Source organism: Myodes glareolus, chromosome 18 (genome assembly GCF_982192425.1).
Source record: "Myodes glareolus chromosome 18, mMyoGla1.1, whole genome shotgun sequence".
NCBI classification, from domain to species: domain Eukaryota; kingdom Metazoa; phylum Chordata; class Mammalia; order Rodentia; family Cricetidae; genus Myodes; species Myodes glareolus.
Genome location: NC_142043.1, coordinates 63551911 through 63575750, shown reverse-complemented (window position 1 = coordinate 63575750; position 23840 = coordinate 63551911). Strand labels below are relative to the sequence as shown.

The window sequence follows — 23840 nt, the reverse complement described above, 5'->3', positions numbered from 1 at the left end:
GAGGGGCTCTATTCCTCAGGTTGCTGCCTTTATCGATTTTGCCCTTCCTGTGATTTTGCATGGAACACCTGTCTGGCTCCATCCCAGTTAATCCTCTTCTTTACTGCCCCGTGTGCCCGCTCTACGCCCAGTGCAGGTGGCTCTCTGGTCCCTCCCTTCCTCTGTTACAGCTGCAGACTCGTGTGTACTATGAGCACCTATACTCAGAGCACTAAAATCCTCATTCCTGTGAATGGCAGTTGGGGTAAAATCAGAAACAGAATGAATAAAAACAGAGATGCGATACATTTTTTAGGAGAGCAACAATGAGCATATGCAAGCCAAAGGGAGGTCATGGTCAGGTGCTTCTTGAGTGGGAAATGCAGGTTGCAGACTTAAGTTCCAAAATCATATCCTTAACCCCACAAGTTTCTGCCATTATTGTAAAAATGGGAAGGAATCTCATTCTTGGCTTCCTCATACAGTTACTGTGTGGTTTTCCATTTTTGTGTCCTGAAACATGGTCCTTAGGAAAATAGTGACGAAGTTTTTAAAAATAATTTATTTTTATTTATGTGTACATGTGTTTCTATAGGTATGTACCTACAGATGCTAGAGAGGATGTAGGGTCCCTTAGAGGTGGCATCACAGGTGGTCTGCCTCTGGAAGAGCAATACATGCTTTTAACCACAGAGCCTCCTCTCTAGCCCCTAATAATGAAGCTATAAAAGGCTTTGCAAAGTCAGAGTGAATGGCAAATTGTTAAATGTATAATACGCTTTTCCTTAGAAGTCATCCTGGATCTTAGCTCTAGGAAGAGGTCCTGTGTGAACAGTTATGAGAGAAGCAAGGGCCCCTGATGTGAGAGTCTCTGCTCCCCTGATGGATGGGTTACACTTGCAGAACAAACAAGAGACTTTTCCTTTTCCCACAGATGAACTTGCATGAACAAGGAAATGTTGGAACTAAACTTGAGTGATAAAAGGCTCAGAAAAAGCCCTACAAAGAAAAATACCTCAGACACAATGGCAGAAAAGGAATAAGGCAAGAAGACTAGATTCCTGCACTCTGAAGCCAGATTGGGAAAAGGGGACTTGGCTGGCTCTGGATTCTGGGACAGCAGCTTGTTTTTGGGTGACCCTGCACCTGGATCCTCCTGACAAACTCAGGTGCTTCAATGGGCTGGATGGAAGAAAACAGAAACCTTCAGGCAAAGCCGGGATGAGGCAAAGCCTTGACACCAGCCATGGCCATTGGGCCATTGCGTAGGACCCTGTTTAGAAGGGCTTTCACCTTCTACACTGGCTGATTTTTGTCAACTTCACAAACTAAAGTCACCTGGGAAGCCAATACCTCAAATGAAGAATTGCCTTCATCAAATTTGCCTTGGGCATATCTGTGGGACATTTTCTTAATTGCTGGTTGATGTGGGAGGGCACAGATCATTGTGGGTGGTGCCTACCTTGGGCAGGGGGTACTGGGTTGTATAAGAAAGCAAGCTGATCAAGCAAGTCAGTAAGCAGAGGTCCTTTGCGGCCTCTGTCTCAGTTCCTGCCTTGACTTCCCTCAATGACTGCAGCAGAATAAATAAAAACCCAGAGACAGAAATTGGGTTTCAACCTGAAGGTCAGAAAAGCAAAACAGCCAGGTACTGGTTCTTAGCTCTGCCTTAATCCAAAATGGCGATCCTGACTTCAGGGAGCTCAGAATGAGACTGTGAGTGACTGTTGTCTCCTCCCGTTTTTGTGCATTATATTCCTCTCTAGTGCTAGGATTAAAGGTGTGCACCACTACTGCCTGGTTTTTATGGTAAACTAGTGTGGCTACTGGGATTAAAAGTGTGTGTCACCACTGCCTGTTCTGTGAGGAGATCAGTGGGGTTGTTTTACTCTCTGAACTTCAGGCAAGCTTTATTTAGTAAAACACAGATGAAATATCACTACAAATTTCAGATCATAATGTGGAAATGTGAGCCAAATAAGCACTTTGCTCTCCCAGGTGGTTTGGTCCATGTTTTGCCATAGTGGCAGAAACCGAAGCAGGATACTGTCATTGACCCCTTGTTGATACCTTGAAATTCTTAGTATCTTTTTGTTTTTGAGACATGGTGCCATGTATTCCATGACGGTCAGGAGTCCAGTATGTAGCCAAAGATGACTTGAACTTCTGGTCTGCTGCTTCTACTTCCCAAGAGCTGGAATGACAGGCATGTTCCCTTTGTGTATGCTAGGCAAGCACTCTATCAACTGAAAAATACATCTTCAGCCCGCCAAACTCATTTTTTCCCGATCTTATTGTTGCTATTGTGTGTGTGTAAATGAGTATGCATATGTGTTGGTAGTTGTTCCCTCCTTCTACGTGGATGCTATGAACTGAACTGTAGCTACAAAGGCTGCCTTGCTCTGGCTTCCTCGTGTCTGTGGAGCTCTGAGGACACAGGAGCAAGTCCTCTGAGCTGTGCGTGGTGAGTCTACCTCAAGCCCCTTCCAGCCACCAGTCCTGGTGTACCCCGTTCCTCCTGAGTAGTGTGGGTCAGCAGAACCTCTTTCTTTAATCTGTGCGTGGATGCAAAGCACTGACCGCACACACAGGTGGCCACTGCATAAAATGAGTGAACCTAGACAAGCCAGGCAAACTGAGGGCTTCCATCTCTGTCTTTACATCTTTCTGTGATGCCGCGGAACCCGTCGGTACGCTACTGCAGATGACCTGGCTAGGCAGAGCTCCAACAAGAGACAACATTTTCCAGTCCTCCTAAAGAAGGGCAAGTTATTTGCCTGGAGTCCGAGTGCACTTGAGAACCTTGAGAGGAAACCTAAGTGGACCAGAGGCCAGATAGTAACCACTTCCCAGACATCCATGGTCAGTGTGTAGCGGAGCGCTCGGGAGACAGCATCCAGGGTCAGTTCTTAATGTAGACACCTCGGGCGCTCAGTCCTCAAAGGCGCACCACCCGCCGACCCCCGCGCCTACCCCAGCTCCAGAATCTGAACTGCTAGCCGCCGTACAGGCAGAAGGGCTGGAGCTGGCCCAGAGTTACAGGTCTTCAGATGGTACAGCCTGTACACCCCGCCAGAGCTACAGATGGTTCCACCCGGCTCGGAAAACCTCTTTCCAAAGCGGAGGCGGGCGCAGAGGGGGAGTGGCCTATTACACTCCGGGCCACGCCTTCATTGCATAGTCATGAGATGATAAGCTCTGCCTCTGGGGCGGGGCAGGAAACTACAGACGGCGGGGCCTGGCCGCTGGGTGGGGCCTGGCTGAGGGAGCGCGGAGGGGCGGGACCGGTCTCTGCCCCGCCTCCTCGGGATTCGCCCCGCCCCTGCCTCGCCCCCGCCCGCCGCCGCCCCGCCCTGTGCCCGCCGCCGCGCTGGGCGGGGGCGGGGCCCGAGCCCGGTAGGCCCCGCCCCCGCGGTGAATATTGATGCGGCGCGCGTCGGCGTCGCCCTCCTCCCATTGAGCGAGGCTGTGTCGCGTGGCCTAGCGTCGGCGTGACGGTTGGACGCGGGCGCGGCACTGCGGGTCCCGATTGCTGCAGCCGCTTGTCAGTGTGATGAAGATTGGCACCCAGGTAAGCTGTCACTCAACCGCTCCGCCGCCGCCGCCACCGCTCTCGCCGCCGCCGTCCCTATCAATCACACCGGCCGAGGCCGCCGCTGCCGCCGCCTCCGCTGCTGCCTCTTCCGCCGCGGGCCGGGCGGGTGGTCGGGCGGGCGGGCGGTCGGGCGGGCGGTGCCCGGGGCCGCACTTGACCCGCGCCCGGGGCGGGGGCGGGGGGCGGGGGAGGGGGAGCGCCGATGGGGGAGGGGGCGCTGCGGCCGCGGCGCGGGGGCGCGCCCGGCTTGTTTTCCTCTGCGGGTTCAGGGGCGCGGAAATTTCTGGAAGGCGGCAGGGCCTCCGCGCTGGGCCCGCTCGAGGCGCGCGCCTAACCGTCGCTCACGGAGCGCGGCGCGCGGGCGGCGGGGGCGCGCGGGTTGGCGGGGGGCGCGCGGGCCGAGGGCCGGGGGGCTGCGAGGCAGGAAGATGGCGGCGGGGTCCGCGGCCCAGAGGGGCGGCCCGAGCCAGCGTGGGGCTTCCCGCGGGAGTCCGCGGACGGTGACAGCGTGTCGCGCGTGTCCGCGGCCCATTAGGGGTAGCTTCTTAGGGAGCGTTTGGCCCGCTGCTTCTGCTCCGAGTGTTTCTGTGAAGGGAAGCGGTGCAGATGAGGAGATCGGAGCTCGCGGATCTCGGGGCTCCGGGCTCCTGAGGCTACGGCCTGCGCGATCGGTCCGCCACGCCACCCGGGAGCGCGGGCCGCGAGACCCAAGTTTGAGCGCTCCCCTGGGATTCTGGATAGCTGAGACATAGGTGTCAGCCTCGACACGGAAGCTTCTTCCAGAAGTGACTGGTTTGATTTTTTTTTTTTTTAGATGTAGGTGCTTTCCACTAAAGGATGGAAGAACCCGCCCCTAAGCGGGCCTCCTGTCATGGCATTAGAAAAATGAGCTTTCTTTAAACACTCCGAGGAAAGATTTGACCAAGGCAGGATCGCGTTGCTAGCACGTTTTGTTGCTCAGGCGGTGTCCAGGTGATGCAGGAGTCAGCAGACCCTCTCAGCCTGGGGTCTATGCCTGTCGAGCATCCCGCTGCAATAGTGTGTTGAGTCTAGATCCACCATTGTGTGAGGTATCGCTGAAGCTCACGGTTTCTCCTGGCAAACTTTGTCACCGGGGGTACCAGGAGTGGAAGCACCTTAAGAGAGTTCTCTGTGCTTTAGAATCGAGGAATAATGGCTGGAACGATAGCTCGTTCCCCCACGGTCTCCGATTCAGGTTGCAAGCAGGATGATGTTTAGTTCCATTTCTTTGGCTTTTGTAGCCTAACTTTAGGAAAGTCCTAACTGTGAATTGTGGAAACAAAGTCACTACAGGAGCAGTAACATTCGGTTACAAGCTTGGTTTTGGTCAGGTATTGTTAAAACTAGAACGACTGAGAAGAAAAGAAATTTGCCAAAGTTCCAAGTGTGGATCCATGAGCCTAGCTTTCCCAGGGTCAAACAGAACCGGCCGTATTGAAATAGCTATCAAAAGTATGGGACCAAAGTGGAGAGAGTCTCATCTGAGCCCTGGATTAGCTCACGGTGCAACCAGCCTGAACAGAGCCCTCCACGTCCTGTCCTTCGGGAGTGTGGTGAGGTTTCAGTGACAACCGGGATGCTTTGCGACATGCCCCACACTGGCCCTGCTAGATCTCCTGCTTTACTGTCTGCCTTCCTCTAAGAGTTGGAGCACACTTAGAAGCTGCTGCAGATACTTTTGATTTTGTCAGTTTCAGCTACTTAGTTTGAAAAGTCCTCATTAGAAACCCATGTACATTCAGCGATCTTTGGCCGGAATAACGGTGGAGGGGTGGGGGGAGGGGGAATGTGCCCCTCCCCAGCCTTCCTGACACAGTTATTTGATGGCAGAGGTGACAAGGAATTTAAGTAATACAACAGTTGGGGGGGGGGCTTGAATATCCTGATGTAATGGTGTGGCCTCAGAGTGGCTGAGGGTAAGAGTCTTTGGTGATTAAGGTGACTTACAACGAGCCGTGTTGAATCCATGTGTCTTCGGTTCTGTTTAGAGCCTGTATAAAGTGAAGTATATTGCAGATAGAAGTTGGTGGCAGAGGTTGGTAAGATGAACAAAGTCTGGGTGGTACGGTCCTAGGCCTGGTGCCAAGCGTCCATAGGCCTGGCCACAAAGGCTGCCGAGTGTTCCTTTGCTGAGAGGATGCGGGGTACCCAGCCTGCTGCAGCCCCTGCTGTTCTGCTATTGTTTCTGGAAATTTTCTGCAGAAGGCAGTCAGTGTGGTGCCTGGCCTGTGGTTGAAAACTCCTGTTTCTTTGCTGTTCTGTGGTTCTCAGGACATGTCTCAGGAGCATGGAAAGATGGAGCAGCTTCTTATTCCAAGTATTTTCAGGGAGGAAAACATCTGGAGTGTCTTCATAATGTTGAAAACCACTAGGTAGGGTTGTAGCTCCCTGACAGAACATTGCTTTACAGAGCCCTGAAGCTGATTCCGAACATCCCTACCCCAGGTGGCTTTATTGCCTTGGGCCAGTCTCTGGAATGATGGAGTCTGGTCATCCTGATGTCTCAAACCACAGGCTCTTCTTCCCTCTTGAGGAGAGATTAGTGTGGATTGTCCATGCTCGTTGTGTGTGAGGTCATTTCTGCTGAGAGAATCCTGTCATCCTAAATTCCTGTGTCACATATTTGGCCCACCCTCTAATAGAGTAAAGCCTTCTCAGGTGACAATGTATATGTGTGTTCAGTGGGATGAGACAACAGGAGTCCAGTGGGTTCCCTCTGTGACCACCATGTTGCCTGGTTCTCACCCAGATCCATCTCACATTCTCTCAGTGCCCGCTTGTACATTCTTCACCCTCTTCCCTTTGTTAGCCATGAACGTGAGACTTCTGAGCTCTTTCCCCACACATCACCATCCACACCCTGACCTTGGGCCTGGGGACTACCTTTTTCTACATTAACTACTTTTTCTTCCCAACAACCACATTTGATTTTCTGTATGTATGAAGGTGCCAATTTTATGTATTCTATACAAGTGGGATAATACATTTGCCTTTTTATGATTGGCTCATTTCACTTAGTAAAAATTTTTTCATACTTTAGTTGGTGCCAGTATTTCCATATTTTTAAGCCTACTACAGTTCCATTCTATATCTGCCCTGCATTTTGTTCATCCACTCTTTGCTGAACACTTGGTTCCTTCCACCTTTTGGCTATTGTGAAAAACATGGCCCTGGACATGAGTTGTCAGTATCTGAGGCTCTGCCCTCAGTGCTTTGGTGGTCTCAGAAGTAGATCGTTATGTTAGTTATGTCTTAACCCCTATTCTGCTTTTCTATACTCACAGTTTCCAGGTTCTCGCCATCCTGGCTCTTGGATGTTTGGTTGTTGTGGGGCAAGAACTGAGAGCTTTTTGAACAGTAGACAAGCCCTCTCCTAGCACCAGTTTTCTATGTAGTTGTTAATAGCTATCCTGCTGGGTGTGAGGTGGCATTTTATAATTTTAATTCATTTCTCTGGTGATTAGTGATGCTCAGCATCTTTTTCTGGGTTTATTTGCCAGTTGTGTGTTTTCTTTGGAGAAACTTCTTAAGTTCTTTGCCCACTTTTGAATCTAGTTTATAAACATACATTTTATGTATCAGTTATTTAAGTGCTTCTGTATCTGGCATTATCATATAATTTTATGCATGTTAACATAACCATTTCTTATTTTAAAATTTTAAAGTTGGGCCAGAGAGATGGCTCAGCAGGTAAAGAAGGGCTCTTGCCACCAAGCCTGACAACCTGCGTTCATTCCCAGATCCCACATGGTGGAAGAAGAGAATTGACTTCTACAAGTTGCTCTTTAACCTCCACATTAGCTGTGGCATTGTACAAACACACAATAAAGAAATAAATTTAATTTAAAAATGTGTCACAATTTTTTTAAAAATATCTGATGGTTATGCCTCATGTGTCAATGCCTTTGAACATTTAGCTTTTGACAGTGTCTGTTTCCCATCTGAAAGCTGGCTTTCCTCTTATCTGCTCAACACGGTATTAGCCAGGTTGACAAGGACTCTGCTATGGAAAGGCAGCAGCTGCAGGCAGAAGGGCCCTCTGGGACCTCTTTCTGTAGTGCACAGTCAGTGACTCTGAGCAACACTGGCAGTGCCCGAGGGAGAGAGACTGTCCTAGGGAAAGAGTGCTCAGTGTGCAAGAGTTACAGTCCCTGTTTCCACTTCCTTGCTTTGCTTTCCTTGTGCTAGGAATTGACCCTGGTAAGCACATGAACACGGGACACTGTACATGGTAAACACATGTTACCATTATGCTGTAGCCTAGCACCCATCTCTCACAGGACAGTTTCATTGATCTAATAACAAGGACATTATGTAAGTTTTGTGTGTCATTTGTATTGATGCCAGTGATAGTCATAAGGTCTTAAAGCTTTGATAATAAATTTCATAGCTATGATAGACCATCTAACTCGGTCTATCAAAACAAATTCTAAAACCTGTAAAATGTCTTTTATTGGGGCCAAGGAGATAACAGGTAAGGTGCTTGCTACACAAGTGTGAACCAAGCTCAGATCCCCAGATCCCACACAAAGCCTAACGTGGTAGCACATCTGTAAATCCCAGCACTGCTATGAGACGGAAGACAGAGAGACGTGAGGATCCCTGGAAGTTCATGGGCCAGCTTGCCTGGCAAATGCAGTAGCAAACAAGAAAAGTGGAAGGTGAGGACTGTCTCAAGGTTGTTCCCTGACCTCTGCACACTCATGCTATAGCACTATGCCAGCAATCACACCCTTACACTAACACGTGTCTTTGTTATTAGAAATTTGCTATGTCTTTTATTCTGTAGATTTTTAGTGTGTTTTTTGCTTTATATCCCAGGCTTGCCTCAAACCATTCTTCTGTTTGAGCCTCCCATGTGTCTGAGTTGTCTTGGGTTATAAGTGTACCACCACTGTGCCTGGCACAGGTTTTGTTTTGATAAGATTTAATATCTGATTTTATTTGGATATTAAGTTTTAAATGGCACCTTCTCAAGCTTTGTTTGAAAACTAAAGTGGTTTCTTGGCAGATGTTTTCCTTCAATGAGTTACTTATTGACTGACTGTCTCTGTGCTGGGGAATGAGAACTGGGCTGTCTATGAGTTGTGAGCCCCAGTCACCTGAGACTTCTTACCCAGTGGAACTCCCTGGACTTGATGCTAGGTGGTTAATTCCAAAAGAGCTCCTGGAGAAAGTGTACTTTTGAAGGCAGACCTTCGCTAGTGTTCTTAGAATGCCCTGGCTTTGCAGGTTTATTAGAAAGCAGATTTAGGGCTAGAGAGATGGCTCAGCGGTTAACTGGGTTCAGTTCCCAGCACCCACATGGCAGCTCACAGTTGTCTGTAACTCCAGTTCCAGGAAATCCAACACCCTCACCCAGACATACATGAAACCAAAGCACCGTTGTTTATAAAACTTTTTAAAAAACAGGTTTAATTTGGACAAAGACATCAGTTCTTAGGAGGATTAGTAACAAGGAAAATGAGAAACAGCCGAGCCCTTGAGTGCTGTCTTCAGCCTTCTGCTGTCGCGTCTGTCTCTTTTGGTGCTGGTTTTGCTCTTCGCAGATACTAACTGAACTTGCCCAGAATGCCCAGGGTTTTTTGGATTGGGGTCACAAAGCTCACTTTGAAGCAGGTGGGACTGAAAAAGTTGTCCTGTGTTGGTGTGGCAACTGGAAAGGAACATAGGGTGCTAGGGCCTATCCAATGGCATAAAACATCACCAACTGAGTTGGTAAACATTTTAGGTGGGTTAAGAGTATTCTGGGACAACCAGGGTTACACAGAGAAACTCTCTTCCCAAAACATGAAGGGGGAAAAAAAGGAAAGAAAGAGATATTTTTCTTTGGTTAGCTATAACTTATTTAGACTAGGAGTTAGCAAACTACAAAATCCCACGGTGGCCTGCATTTGTATGGCCCTAGAGCTAAGGATTAGTTCATGGCAATAAGTGAGGAGGAGAGAGTATTGTGTGTTTGTGTGTGTGTGTGTGTGTGAGAGAGAGAGAGCACACATGAGATAATATACACATGCACGTGTGGTGAAGACCAAAAGTCAAGGTAAGGTGTTTTCCTCTCTTCTTTTTTTTTTTTTTTTTTTTAAATCTTTTTGAAGGCAGACAGGGTCTTTCACTGAACCTAGAGCTCATGGATTTGGCTAGAATGGCTGGCCAATGAGCTTTAGGGGTCTACCCCATCTGTCCACATTTCCCCAGTGCAGGGGTTACAGGTGCATGTTACTGTGCCTGGCCCTTAGATGGGTGCTGAGGAGCTGAACTTGGGATCTCAAATTTGTATAGTAGGCGCTTTGCCCATTGGACTGTCTACTCAACCTGATTCAGGCTTTTTCCTTTTCCTACATTTTAGCGATTTTTTTGTTTGTTTGCTTTGTTTTGTTTTTCTGTGTAGCCCTGGCTGTCCTGGAACTCACTCTGTAGACCAGACTGGCCTTGAATTTAGCGATCCACCTGCCTCTGCCTCCTTGGTGCTGGGATTAAAGGTGTGTGCCACCACCTGGTTTTTAGTGGATCTTTCCTCTTCTCTTCTCTTCTCTTCTCTTCTCTTCTCTTCTCTTCTCTTCTCTTTTCCCTCCTTCCTTCCTTCCTTCCTTCCTTCCTTCCTTCCTTCCTTCCTTCCTTTCTTTCTTTTTTTGAGACTGGGTTTCTCTGTTGCTTTAGAGCCTGTCCTGGAACTCGCCCTGTAACCCAAGCTGGCCTTGAACTTGCAGAAATGTGTCCGCCACTGCCTCCTGAGTGCTGGGATTAAAGGCATTTGCCACTACCGCCTGGTGGATATTTTTAAAGATTTATTTTTATGTGTATGAGTGTTTTTGCCTACATGTACATCTGTGCACATGTGTGTCTGCAGAGGCCAGAAGAGGGCACTGAATCTCTTGGAAGTGGAGTCACACATGATTGTGAACTGCCATGTAGGTTCTGGGTAGCAAACCTCTGTCCTCTGGAAAAACAGTGTGTCCTTCCATGTTGCCCAGGCTCCCCTTGAACCACTCACAAGGATCTTCCTGAAGCAGCTTCTTGGGCAGTTGAACTGCAGGTGAGCACCTGCACACCTGGCTTGTAAACCTGTTTATGTGTAATAGATAATACAGAGTTGTTATGGAAACCAGCAGGGATAGAATGTTACTATTGACTTTAGGATTCTTAGTGTGAAAATAACCAGTTGATAACTGAGGATAGGTGAGGACAGGGAACATACCAAACATGCAGGATGACTGAACAGAAAAGCTTTAACAAAGGAGAATTAAGAAACATAAGCCCAGAATATGAGGAACCACAGCTAATTTGAAAGGGCTCCATCTTTCATCTGATAAAGCTCCAGATTAAGCAGGAAAGTGACTTCTAACTGAATAACATGACTATATATATAGGGCATCTAAGACTGGCAGGTAGATGGTGAACAAGGGGTAGAAAACTTAGCCTATTAGGAGCAGCTGCCAGGCAAGACAAACTCCTGGTGGCAGTACTAGATAGAGGAGAAAAGCAGTGAGGGCCACTGCATGTCACACAAAGGATTAGTTACTAATGTAAACTTACTAAGTAATATGCCTTACTGAGATAGATTATAGCAGGTAAACTAACAAGCATGCGTGTACACACACACTCATACACACAGACAAACAGATCTCTCTCAGTGATCCTAGCAGCTCAGTGACCAAGAAGTTATCAAAGGAGGGTAGGCAGGACATGAGCCAGATCACTCGGTCAGGATCTCACATGCTTCAATCATCAGAAATGTCTCTGGGCATTTTCAGATGTCCCCTGGGTGCCAACATTGTCTCCAGTTGAGAACTGCTGATGCAGAGGAACCAATAAACATGGGCAGAAATTTTTGCCTATTAAAGAAAATGTAGACTGTCTTCGTCACATAAACACTTAACAAAATTAGCTGTGTGTTAAGGGTAAAATAAAATCTTAGATTTCAGAAAAGTAAATTCTAGCTGGGTGTGGTGTACCACTCTTGAATTCCAGCATTAAACAACAGATCAGGAGAATTGTTGTGAGCTCAAGGCTAGTCTGGGCTACATAGTGAAATCTTGTGTTAAAAAACAGACCCCTCTCCTAAAAGGTATGGTAATATCTTCCTGTAATTTCAGCTCTAGGAAGTGGAGGCTGCATCAGGGGTTCAAGGTTGTCTTCCGCTTCTCAAAGACAAGTAAAGCTGAACAAGGAGTTCTGTGAATGGGAATCTGAGACCAGAGCCTAGTTTGAACTTCAGAAGTGAAGCCAAAGATTCCTAGAAAGAAATTTTGAGCCAGGTGTGGTGGTGCTCACCTTTAATTCTGCCCAGCATTGGAGGCAGAGGCAGGTGGATCTCATTCTTCTGTATATTTCTTGGAAGAAAGAGGAGATTCCAAAACTATCCCAGTGAGATGGGACATGCCTTTATCGTAGCACTCAACAGGCAAGAGAAAGAGGATCTCTCTGAGTTTGAGGCCTAGACACATAGTGAGTTCGAGGTCAGTTAGGGTTGCATGTTAGACCCTGTCTCAAAGAACAAAACTGTTTTCTGCCTCTGAATAGAAGAATGAGCACAGCTATTTTCTGACTTACAAATGAATAACTGTATTACACATGCTCACCTCCAGGATGGAGGCGAAATAGGGCTCAGGAGAAACTAAATCCACAAGTGCTTGTACTAGGACATAAAAAAGGAAGCAGATTAAGCTTTCACCTTAAGACACAAGAAAAGTAAAATTGACCCAAAGAGGGCAAATATGATCTTGAACTTGTTAAATTTGATTAAGAAGAAATTAGAGAAAAATAGTTATAAAAAGAGACAGAAAGATAGATTGACGGTGACAAAAATACGAACACATTGCATTAGGGCTGCAGAGATGGCCCAGAGGTTCAGAGTTGCTGGCTGCTCTTCCAGAGGATCTGAGTTCTATTTCCAGCACCCACCTGGCAGCTCACAACTGTAACTCGAGTACTGTGAACTAGTGAGTTCTACTGGCTTCTGAAGGCGTCAGGCACACACGGTGCACAGATGTGCATGCAGACAAAGCATTTATAAAGGTCTAATAAAAACGAACACCATATGCTACCTGATGGCAATGCCTTTGAGGAGCTGTGGGTTGGGTCTGAGTGACCTTCTAGGTAGAGCATCTTGAACAGGCTCCAGGCACAGATGAGTGAGATCTGTGGAATTTTCATAGAAAAGGTAATTCCTATGTTGTACAGACTTTAGGAATCTCTTACTAAATAATGGAACTCCGCTGTGTACCCAGCATTGTGATAGTGACTGGGAATGTGGGGATGAATAGAAACAGCTGAAGTTCCTATCTGGAATGTACAGAAGTTTGTGCCTGGAAGGAAATGAGTTCATCAGTGACTCATCAAAAGAAGTGGTCTATTACAACCGGGGTAAGGACTGGAAGGGAGGGGTCGGGGTGACTCATGCAATGAGATGACTGCCGTGCAGAGGAAAATGGGAGCCAAGCCATTCTAGACAGAAGTTATGCGTTTGGAGGGAAGCTTGGAGAAGATACTAAGGAGTCTGCAAGAAACCTGGAGTGACTGGTGGGGGCCAGGGAGGAAGGGAAAACCAAGGCCCAGCCATCATTGGATATGCTCAGAGTTAATGGCCTTCATCTCATGGCTAATAGAAAATCCCTGAAAGGTCTTAGGTATGTTAGTATCAGACTAAAGTCTCTCTTTAAAGACTTGGGATCAAACAAGACTGAAAGCTGTAGAGCAAACACTAAACTTTGTAGGGCATGTGCCATATTTAGGTACCTGGTGTCCTGTGTAGCCAGCCCCACCACTGCGGTCTTGCTGTTTGCAGTCTTCATGTCCTCATCCTTAAACTATAGCTTTTCCTGGCAGAAATAATCCATCGTCAGTGTCTCCCACATCATAGAGTCTCCTTCCCAATGTCAGGAAATGCTCAGAGTTTTATACATCACTCAAGTCTACCTGCAGGGACTTCCACCCCATCACACTTTACCTTCCTTTGACAACTGGGTATAAGACTCAGCAAGATACTAAATTTTTCAGGTTGCAAAGCTTGATTCCTATGGAGAACGGCACACTCCTGGAAGCACTCTCTTCTTAGCGGAAAGTCAAATGAATATTTGCCTTTACATCCTTAAGCCTGGGGGGGCGGTGTCCATGGGGCCTGGCAAATCCTGAGGTGTCCTCACAGCAGCGTTGTTATTTTCCTGTTGCAAAGTACTTGGTTTTTCTTTAATGTCTAGTCTTTTCTGCAGTTATGTTCTTATTCTCTATATAACAGTCCTGGCTGTCCTGGAACTCGCTCTGTAGAGCAGGCTGGCCTCTAGCTCACAGAGATCCACCTGCCTCTGCCTTCTGAGTGCTGGGGTTAAAGACCTACACTGCCACCGCCCAGCTCTTGTCTGTAATTCTAAGTGAGCTCCTTTGGTGTCTAAACTGTTTTTCTAAATCTTTCTTTTCTGCTTTTTGTTCACAGTTTTTATTGTAAACCTGTCCAAAAGTACCCACCGATAAGCACATCACAGGCTGACTGGGAATTTTTTCCACAAGCATAATTAACCCATCTGCTTTCAACTCAGCCCCACATAATTCATTATAGACAAGATATAGGCATACATCTTTGCCAGAATGTACACAAATGGCCTCTAATCTCGTTCTCAATGGAATCCTCCCTCCTGTTAGAAACCTTCAAAGCATGCACAATATTTTCTCTCCACTTTCCTGTCAACCTCTGGCCTTCCAAGTTCCCTCTGAAAGGCTGAAACAGTTGAGAGTTTCTAACTCTCATCTTATAAGCTTTTCCATATTCCTCCTACAAACAAGTTCCGTAGGCTTATGAACCACATGGTGAGGTAGTCAAAGTAATGCACCTGCTTCTTCTTTCTTTCTCCTCCTTCGTTGTCTTCTTTGTTGGGGGTCAGTTTCAAAACAGGATTTCTCTGTTGCTTTAGAGCCTTGTAGACCAGGCTGGCCTCAAACTCACAGAGATCTGCCTGCCTCTGCCTCCCTAGTGCTGGGATTAAAGGCATGTACCACCATCACCCCGCTATGCACCAGCTCCTGGGTGCCAGTTATTTCTGTCAGGATTTCATCACTGTAGCAAGATAGCCCACCATACACAACTTAGAGGAGGAAGGATGTAATATTGACTCACAGTCCATGGTTAGCTGCCCATTGCTTCTAGGCCAATGGCAAGACAAGCACCATGGAAGGGCATGGCAGAGGATACTTGCTCATTTCATGGCAACCAGTAAACAGAGAGAGAAGCAGGAAAGGATCAGGCTAGCTAAACCATTTAAAGGCACACTTCTAGGCACCTGCTGCAACAAGGCTCTACTCCTCCAGCAAGGCCCCACCTTTTTATAGCCCATTCATTATGAATTCAGTACCTTAACCATTGATGAACTTAGTGCCCCTATCACCCAGCTGCCTCTCAATAGTGTCACCAGTCAAGGATTGAATGCATGTTTTTTTTTTAGAGAAGGACACTTCATGTCCAAACCCTACAAAGATTCCCCGTGTTTCTCTGTTTAGTCAACTGTCTAGCTGACTCAGAGTTTGAAAAACACCATGATACATGAATTGAGTTGATGAAACTTAACAGGCACCAGAGCTTATCAAGTTACAGAATGCTTCCTAATTTCCATGTGAAGTCTGTATTATTATATAGAAGAAGAAACTAAAGAACCTTGAAGCTGGGCAGAGCGACCTCAGGAAACTGGTTTAATTTGGTGTATGTTTCCTAGATCGTGAACTTTATCTATTTCAAAAGTACATGGTTATTTCTGGTATAAATCTAGTAACTTTTAGTGGCATAAAACAACCATTTTATCATATGCATGCTTTCTGTAGGCTAGAGCTGAAAAAACATCATAGGAAACAGCCTGCATGTCCATGATGTTCGGGTCCTCAACTTGGGGGCTAGGGTAGCTTGATGCTAAAGAGATGCAGTCTGTTAGGGACATCATTTCTTCTCCTCCTCCTCCTCCTTTGTTGTCATCCTTCTTTTTCCTTCTTCCAGGGTCTCTGTATGTACTTCTTACTGTCCTGGAACTTAGCATGTAGACCAGACTGGTCTCACAGAGATCCTTTGGTCTCTGCCTCCTGAGCAGTGGGGGCATTTTCTTAAATCTTTCAGATGTAGCTGTCAGCTTTAATATAAGGAGGGGATGTTGGCCAGAACACTTAGTCTGTAGAGTTTCTGGGCTTGCTTATAGCCTTATGGGGCTCTCTTACAGTCTTGAAAGGGATAACTCACAGAACTAATGAGTTGCACAGAATCAGAGAAATTTCCTCATAGCCTTAGGAAGGTTGCTCCTAAAATCAAGGAGTCATCCAAGTAGCCAAAGAGGAGTTCTTCATAATCTTGCGATATTTGCTTCCAGACCTAAGGGCTGTCACAGGTTTGATAGCTTCTACCCTAAGGGGCTGCAGGACTCTTCTTACTCGCTTGATCAATACTTGACAAGAAGTAATGTAAGGGAGGAGTTCATTTTGTCTCACAGTTTGAGGGTACAGTTAATCCATCATGGTGGGAAAAACATGGAGGCTGCTTGCTCATCTCTAGGAGGATCAGGAAACAGAGATGAGTGGTGGTGGCTCATGCTTTTAATTCCAGCACTCGGGAGGCAGAGGCAGGTGAATTTCTGTGAATTTGAGGACAGCCTGGTCTACATACTGAGTTCTAGGACAGCCAGGACTACATACATAGAAAGACCCTGTCTCAAAAAAAAAAAAAAAGTATGTGGGGAGGTATTTGTGCTCAGCGCCCCTTCTCTTTTTTTTTCCTATTTGATTCCTTCCTAGACCTAGCTTGTGAAATGGCACCACTGCTGTACAGGTGTGTCTTACCCCTCATTACCTCTCTCTGGGAATACCCTTACTCACTGAATCCCTAAGCGTTTCTTACTTTAATCCAGTTGACAAAGCCATCACAAGTTCATCCTTGTCAATTGATACTCAAGCACATCATTTAAAGATTTACTTTTATTTTTTGTTTTGTTTTGTTTTTCAAGACAGGGTTTCTCTGTAGCTTTGGAGCCTGTTCTAGAGCCAGCTCTTGTAGACCAGGCTGGTCTCGAACTCATAGAGATCCACCTGCCTCTGCCTTCAGAGTGCTGGGATTAAAGATGTGAGCCACCACCACTTGGCTACAAGTTTGTTGTTACTCTTCATTTACATTTGAGTGTAGTTGGAGATCTTAAAACAGATTTTTCCACAGGATTGTATCTGCTTGGCTTGCAATGACATTTATGGAAAAAAACATGGAATCTGCATAAACCATAGATTAAAGGAGTCCACTAACATAGCAGATCCAAGGTCAGACTGCAGGGTGCTGCTCCATCCATCAACATCCACCAACAAGAACCAAGTGCGGTTAATTATATGTAGCAGCTGTAGGAAAAACCATGGGCTGCTCGGGGGACACATCCAGTGAGGAACCTGGAAGTCCTCGAACTTGGTAATGAGTAAAGATGAGGAAACAAAGGGTCCTGTGTTCTTTGGGTGGTTGACTTGGAAGTTAAAGACCCCTGTCGCTCCCTAAATCACTCATAGTCTATTACAGCAGTTGTTAATAAAGTGATTTCTGTATGGTAGCAACTTTGTTAACTGATCCATCCCTGCACTTGGGATAGATCCCAGCGAGGAGAAAGACTCCCCCTCTCCCCAGTATATATGCAGAGTGAATGAAAGGTGCAGTGAAGTGCATGCTGGCTGCACCTCTGCCTTCCCCACTCACTTACTGCTGTATACTCATCCTCACTGCTTTTGGGTTTAGTTTGTTTTTTATTCTGGGAACTGAATCCTGGGCTTCAGCATGCATGCAGAAGTGCACATGCTAAGCATGTTTTCTTCCACTAAGATAAACCCCAAGACCCTTGCTGTGAATTTTAAATGATTCTGAGTAATGAAAATATTTTTTGATAGAGCTGAGTATGGTGGTGCATGCCTTTAATACCAGCACTTGAGAGGCAAGAGGCAAGTGGGTCTCTGTGAGTTCAAGACCACGCTGGTCTACTTAGTGAGTTCCAGAACAGCCAGATAAAACTCTGTCTTGAAAAAAACAAACAAAGCTGGGCAGTGGTGGCACACTCCTTCTTTAATTCCAGCATTTGGTAGGTAGAGGCAGGCCTGGTCTATAGAGCTGTTAAACAGAGAAACCCTGTCTCGGGGGGAAAAAAAAAAAGGTAAACAAAAAACTAGAGAACAAGTAAAGCCATGAGCCATGTGGCAATACATAGATGAATGGAAGTAGGTTGATTCAAGTTGTTAGAGCTAGTTAGTAATAAGCCTGAGTTATCAGCTGAACATTTGTAGTTAATATTGAGGTGGTTATTTGAGAATTGGCAGACAGGACAGAAACTTGCACCTACAAGTCTGAACTACATTGTAAAATACCATCTTTAAACCAAACTAGACAGCAACAGAGAAGGGTTCTGGAGGGCAGGGATCTCATTGATTTTAACTGAACAAAACAACTATATCTAAAATCAATAATTCATTGATACATTTTAACTTGTAATCTAGACAGTAATTTAAGAAATTTTCTTAATTACTGTATACCACTTGTTTAGTTTGTTTTCTTTTGCTGTAACACATCACATGAAACAAGGGAATTTATAAACAATAGACATTTATTTGGCTCATAGTTGTTCCAAGGAACTGAGAAATCCAAGAACATGGTTGCTTGCCTTTTCATGGTACCTTTAATCTCCACACTTGGGTATTTCATTTGTATTTTAATAAAGTTTGCATGAAGATCAGAAAATAAAATAGCTTTGCTGGTCAGCCTTACAGACCAGGCAGTGGTGACACACACCTTTAATCCCAGTAGCCACACTAGTTTGCCATAGAAACTGGGCAGTAGTGGTACATGCCCTTAATCCCAGAACTAGCAAAGAATATAAAACAGGAGGAGACAGCTCAGTCTCATTCTGAGATTCCTGGAGTCAGGGTTGCCGTTTTGGACTATGGTAGAGGTAAGAGCCAGTGGCTAGCTATTTTGCTTTCCTGACCTTCAGGTTAAACCCCAATATCTGTCTCTGGGTTTTTATTAGTCGTACTATATACTTGGGAAGCAGAGGCAGGTGGATTGGCAGCAAATTATTATTTTTTTGTACAGTCAGTAAAGTTATTGTATGTCCCTAGCCTCATGATTGATTACTTTTCAAAGACCCCACCTCCAAATAATAGGAACTTGGCATTAAATTTTAGCCCATGAATTAAAAAAATTAGATTTATTTATTTACTTTTGGCTTTAGTCTTTTGAGACAGGATCTCTCTATATAGTTTTGACTGTTCTGGAATTCACTGTGTAGATCAAGCTGGCCTCAAACTCACAGAGATCCATCTGCTTCTATCTCCCAAGTGCTGGTATTAAAGGTGTATGCTACCACACCTGACTAGATTTCTTTTTAAGTGTGATCTATTTATTTATTTTATATTATTTACTTTATTATTATTTTTTTACAAAAGTTTATACAATGTACAACAGGCTCCAGGATAACACTTCATTCTAACTATAGGTGGCAATGATGTTATAGTAGGGAATCCAGCTGTTTAACGGCTCCAGGATAACATTTCATTCTAGCTGTAGATGGCAAAGATGTTATGGCAGGGAATCCAAATGTTTAAATGGGAATGGAAGAGGGTCACCATCATCTCAGATATGAGGAACAGCTTACTTTTTTGTCCGTTCCCCACGGCCTTGGCTTTTAGCTCCTCGAGTTTCTTCTGCTCCTCTTTTTGTTTCTGCTTGAAAGCCTTATCTTTTTTTTCTTTTTTTTAAATATTTATTTATTATGTATACAATATTCTGTCTGTGTGTATGCCTGCTGGCCAGAAGAGGGCACCAGACCTCATTACAGATGGTTGTGAGCCACCATGTGGTTGCTGGGAATTGAACTCAGGACCTTTGGAAGAGTAGGCAATGCTCTTAACCTCTGAGCCATCTCTCCAGCCCCTGAAAGCCTTATCTTACTCATCCATTTTCTTGGCCTGCTTCTTGGACTGTTTCAGGGGCTTCTTTTTGCCACCTGTGGGCGACACAGGCTTGTTTGGCCCATCCCCGCTATCCATCACCCTCCTTGTTCTTCCCCCGATTTATTTATTTTTAAACACACATTAAAGGTTATTTTATGTGTATGAGTGTTTCCTTACATGTCCACATGTGTACTAAATACCTGCTCAAGGAGACTAGATGCATTGGATCCCCTGGAATTAGAGTTACTGATGGTTGTGAGCTGCCATGTGGGTGCTGGGAATTGAACCTGGGCCCTCTGGAAGAGCAGCCAGGGCTCTTACGTAGCCTTTATTTGTTTTATTTTATGTGTATGGGCATTTTGCCTGAATGTGCATCACTTATATACCTGGTGCCTGTGGAGGCCAGAAGAGTATATTGAATCCTGGAGCTGGAGTTCCAGTTGACTGTGAGCCTCCATGTGGGTGCTGGGAGCTAAACCCCGGTTCTTTGGAAGAACATCCAGTGAGTGCCCTTAACCACTGAACCATCTCTCCAGCTCCCTAACATAACGTGAACTTTTGAAGAATGCATTCAAATCATAGCACAGCTTTAATGCGCAGCAGCTTATTCTTTTTGTTTGTTTGTTTTTGAGACAGGGTTTCTCTTGTAGCCTGTCCTGGAACTAGCTCTGTAGTCCAGGCTGTCCTCGAACTCACAGAGACCCGCCTGCCTGCGAGTGCGGAGTTAAATGTGTGCACCACCACCGCACAAGTATTCCCTGTGTCCTACCCTCTGGCTGGCAGTCAGAAGCCCACGTGCTGTACTTGGGGACTGTGGACAGGTGTGTTTTGGGAGGTTCCCCATTACTCTGTTCTGGAACACAGGCATGGAGACACTAAATCTTTGGGTTGTTACACTGCCCTGGCTTCCCAGGTGTGTTCATTGGCCATCATCTTTTAGCCAGATTTGCCCAGGAAACCTGGTCAGTAAGACTGGGAAAAGTGTCTCCCAACACAGCAGGGCGGCACCTTTGTTCTAAACCACTCTCCCTAGCCTGGGAAGTGCTCTGTGAGAGCTGTCTGGAAGCCTCAGGGCCAGCCATCGAACCCTTGGTGCAGTCACTTCCAGACTGACCTGCTTTACACGGAGAACCATCAATACCCTGGAAGATTTGCCTCAGTGGCATTCACAGCAGAGTTTCTTTCCATCCAGAGTGGCCAGGGAAGGAGGTTACCTATGTGAGGGAGTCTAGGGGCCTTTTTTGAATGCTAATTGTTTAAAATACTTTTATAAGAGACTGGGTGTGGTGGTGAACGCCCTTAATCCTTCAGTATTCAGAGATAGAGTCGGGCAGATCTCAGTTCTCGGCCAACCTGTTCTAGGACTGCTAGGGATTTGTAGAGAGACCCCGTCTCAAAAAAAAAAAAAATAATAATGCCTAAAGATCAGAGAGTAAAACAGCCCCATTGGTCAGCCTTACAGTCAGGCAGTGGTGACACACACCTTTAATCCCAGTAGCCACACTAATTTGCCATAGAAAATGGGTGGTATATACCTTTAGTCCCATCCCTAGAGAGGAATATAAAATGGGAGGAGACAGTTCACAATCTTAGTCTCATTATGAGATTCCTGGAGTCAGGATTGCCACTTTGAACTGAGGTAGAGGTAAGAGCCAGTAGCTAGCTGCTTTGCTTTTTGAGACCTTTAGGTTGAACCCCAATTTTTCTGAGTTTTTATTAATTATGCTTCAAAACCCTGTCTTAAAAAAAAACCAAAAACAAAACAACAAGAACAACTTTTTATAAGACTGGAGACATTGTTCAGTAGTTGAGAACACTTGCTGTTTTTGCAGAGGACCCAAATTCAGATCCCCATACTTGGCTTCTTACAGCATCCTGGAACTTCAGTTCCTGGAGATTCAGCGGCCTTCGGCCTCTACATGGTGCACAGAAACTCACACAGGCATGCATACATACACTAAAATAATTAACTTTTTTTTTGTTGTAATATTTTGTTTTTGCTATGACAAATAAAGCTTGCAGCCAATCAGTGGTGGTGCAGACCTTTAATCCCAGCACTCGGGAGGCAGAGGCAGGCGGATCTCTGTGAGTTTGAGGCCAGCCTGGTTTATAAGAGCTAGTTTCAGCACAGGCTCCAAAGCTACAGAGAAACCCTGTCTCCAAAAAAACAAAAACAAACAAACAAACAAACAAAAACCCCTTTATATCTTAAGCATCTCAGACCTTTAGAGACGTATACCTCCAGTTTATTGATGGTTGAAGATCATCAGTTCCCAGGCTCTCTGTGGGCTTCTTGTTCCCTAGGCAAAACCCAGGAGGAAGGTGGTCATACTCATAGCTAGCCATGCATACAGAAGGGGTGGGAGGCAGACAGACCTTCTAGTAGGATCTGTGGTGGGAGAGAGTGACTACAGAAGGGAGATAAGGGTGTACTCTTGGTGGTTGGGAAGTTGGGTGGAGGTGGTCTGATATCGGGGATGGGCTTGGGTAGAAGCAACCTTATGAGGCTAGTCACATGACCAGATTTGCATTTTAGAGAGCCTGGTGAGTGGTTTGGAGCAAGGCCATACTTGGGCTATGACAGCCACAAGGAAATGAAGTCTCAGGGTACTATGCTGTGCTGGCTCTGAAGGTGGAAGGGCAGGTGGAAGTCAGAATTTGGGAGAGTCAGACTTTAATCAGTACAAAGGCCTTTAGGAGATGCTTGACAAGGTGTAGGTGTGTGGGTCTCTGCCCAGAGTGGCGTCCTGGGGGAGGTGGAGCACACAGATGAAGCAGACTTAAAGCAGGGTTTTAAAGATGTTAATTCAGAGGCTGGGCATAGTGGGTGGCATGACTTCCCAGCACTTGGGAGGTAGAGGCAGGTGAATCTCTGTGAGTTCAAGACCACCCTGGTCTTCAAAGTGAATTCTATTATAACTAAAGCTACATAGTGAGATCCTGTCTCTAAAAAAAGAAAAAAAGTCTTTAACTTAGTTTTTCACTGCACTCAACTCCCATCTTCTGAGTCTATAAGCCGCTTCTATTATTTTTCCACCCTTCCTAGTACAGACAGCTCTCAGGAATGTGCCGTGCAGGTACCATCACTTCTGGTGGTAGAGTTTGGGGCCATGGTTCTTGTTTTGCTCCCCCACAGACCTTCTGTTCACCAGCTGCTGACTCAGTCCTCCTCTTCCTGGTCCTGAGGAAGTCCTTCACATGGTTGGCACTCCCCCATCACGGCTCCCTCTTCATGCTTATCATGTCATGCTGTGTCCTCTTGTCCTCTGGCCTCCAGGCCATGTCTTAGCACACTTCTGTCTTCCTTCTGTTCTCTGCTCTCTTGGCTTTACATCATGCATTTATGTGTATATATTTTTTTAAACTAGGGCTGCTGTGCCAGTTTACTGCAAACTGGGGTATATTAAACAGTAGACAGCTCTCTGGCATGTGTACAGCTCCCGATTTAATCCCTACCACCCTCAGAAATGGATTCTCTCATGGTTCTGGAAATCCATGATCAAGTTATAGGCAGGGCTGTACTCTCTCTGAAGGCTCTAGGGGTCTGTCCTTGCCTCTTCCAGCTTCTGGTGACCCTACTTAGACTTCCTGGACTGAGGGGTATATTACTGCAGTGTGTGCCTCTGTCTTTCCGTGGTGAACCTCTTTGTGTGTCTCAGAGCTTCCCCTTTCCTCTTAGATAGACAACCAGATGCTCCCTCCCAAGTCCTTAGTGTCATTCCCTCTGTAAGACCCTGTTTCTAAATCTGGTCCATGTTCAGGTGCTGGGTTAGAGTGGGACGTGTCTTATGGAGGACTCAGCTCATCTCCATGTGTACCCACTGTACCTTGATGATGGCCAAGTGATTCCAGCCCAGCCTCCTCTGCTCAGTTTCCGAGAAGGTATCTGAGACTCGCCTGCCGCCTGAGATGTCCTGCCTTATTTCCCTCCCAAGCCATGGAGCTGATCTTAGCTGTTTGCTCATCCCGAGACCTACGGCTCTATTCTTCCAGGTGCTCAGGTGGGAAGTTTGGACCCATCCCTGCTCCCTTAGTCCACCTGCAGGTCCCTGGCTCACCTCCTCTGACTCTTGTGCATATAGCTCCCTACCTTGGCTCCTGTGCCCCTAAGCCATGCAGTCTGATCTGTACATGTGTCACCCACTGCTCACCCCTGCTGTGGGTTTCTGTCCAGTGACTTACTGTCCTCACTGTAGCCACAGACTCACCTGATCAGACACATCCTTACCGCTCTGTTCAGCCATCTTGTCTCTTGGCTTCCTTCTGCACAGGGGTGGTAGGCAGCCTATTATTACTTCCCTAGTCA

The 23840-nt window shown here is 46.2% G+C and overlaps 1 protein-coding gene across 6 annotated transcripts in view; it reads left to right on the top strand.

The window, feature by feature from the left end:
- The first annotated feature begins 3427 nt into the window (after positions 1–3427).
- Positions 3428–23840, top strand: part of Pknox1 (PBX/knotted 1 homeobox 1) — a 46538-nt gene continuing 26125 nt past the window's right edge. For 3 of the 6 annotated variants that reach the window (XM_085679837.2, XM_085679836.2, XM_085679835.2), the window contains exons 1-2: positions 3428–3550; positions 23296–23535. The gene's annotated coding sequence lies outside the window, so the exon portion shown is untranslated. The remainder of the gene's footprint in view (positions 3551–23295; positions 23536–23840) is intronic. The other 3 variants (XM_085679834.2, XM_085679832.2, XM_085679833.2) reach the window with 3 other exon arrangements.